Raw genomic sequence first — 1,070 nt, 5'->3', positions numbered from 1 at the left:
AATAAATAAAAATAAATAAAAAAAAAATTTCCGAAATAGTCCTTAGACTATTTCTGGTGGCAGCAACTACCGTATTAATCGGAAATTTAAATTTATATTTCGATTACTATCGTTCATTCATTATTTTCTTTTCGTTTAAATTAACGACAATCGAATTTAAAAAAAAAAATATATATAATAAATACAAATACGTAACAATAATACATTTTGCGACTTGCTGGTATTTTTTCGAAATTAGAAACAGGACGCACTACATTCAGCGTGTAAAATGGAACTAAACGGGCGCTTAAACGTCGAAATATCGCCATAATTAACGAAATAACAGTTAAATTTCGTGAAAATCGTCAAAAAAATGCATTTCGCAACTTGCTGGTATTGTTTCAACGTTTAAAAGAGCGTGCACCAAATTATGTGTGTAAAGTGGAAAAAAGTGCCCGCTTAAACTTCGAAATATTACAATTATTAACGAAATAGCAGACAAATTTTCTGAAAATCGATAAAAGATTGCATTTTGCGAGTTGTGGGGATTATTTCGACGTTAAAAAGAGCGTGCACCAAGTTGTGCGTCTAAAATGGAACAAAGTGAGCGCTTAAACGTCGAAATACCTCTATTAACGAAATAACTGTTGAATTTCCTGAAAATCGAAAAACGATTGCATTTTGCGAGTTGTGGTTATTATTTCGACGTTAAAAAGAGCGTGCACCAAATTATGCGTGTAAAATGGAACAAAGTGAGCGCTTAAAGGTCGAAGTATCTCAATTATTAACGGAATAACAGTTAAATTTCGTGAAGATCGTCAAAAGAATGCATTGTGCGACTTGCTGGTATAGTTTCGAAATTAGAAACAGGACGCACTGCATTCTGCGTGTGAAATGGAACTAAACGAGCGCTTAAACGTCGAAATACCTCCAATATTAACGAAATAACTGTAAAATTCCCTGAAAATCGAAAAATGACTGCATTTTGCGAGTTGTGGGGATTATTTCGACGTTAAAAAGAGCGTGCACCAAATTATGTGTGTAAAGTGGAACAACGTGCACGCTTAAACGTCGAAATGTCTCAATTATTA

General features: G+C 33.6%; 1 protein-coding gene across 3 annotated transcripts in view; it reads right to left on the bottom strand.

Moving 5' to 3' along the window:
• LOC122577433 overlaps nt 1-1,070 on the bottom strand; it is a gene marked incomplete at its 5' end in the record, with an annotated part of 702,209 nt that overhangs the window by 516,502 nt on the left and 184,637 nt on the right.

The sequence above is a fragment of the Bombus pyrosoma genome, unplaced genomic scaffold (assembly GCF_014825855.1).
Source record: "Bombus pyrosoma isolate SC7728 unplaced genomic scaffold, ASM1482585v1 HiC_scaffold_4710, whole genome shotgun sequence".
Lineage (NCBI taxonomy): Eukaryota > Metazoa > Arthropoda > Insecta > Hymenoptera > Apidae > Bombus > Bombus pyrosoma.
This window is presented reverse-complemented; position numbering and strand designations above follow the sequence as displayed.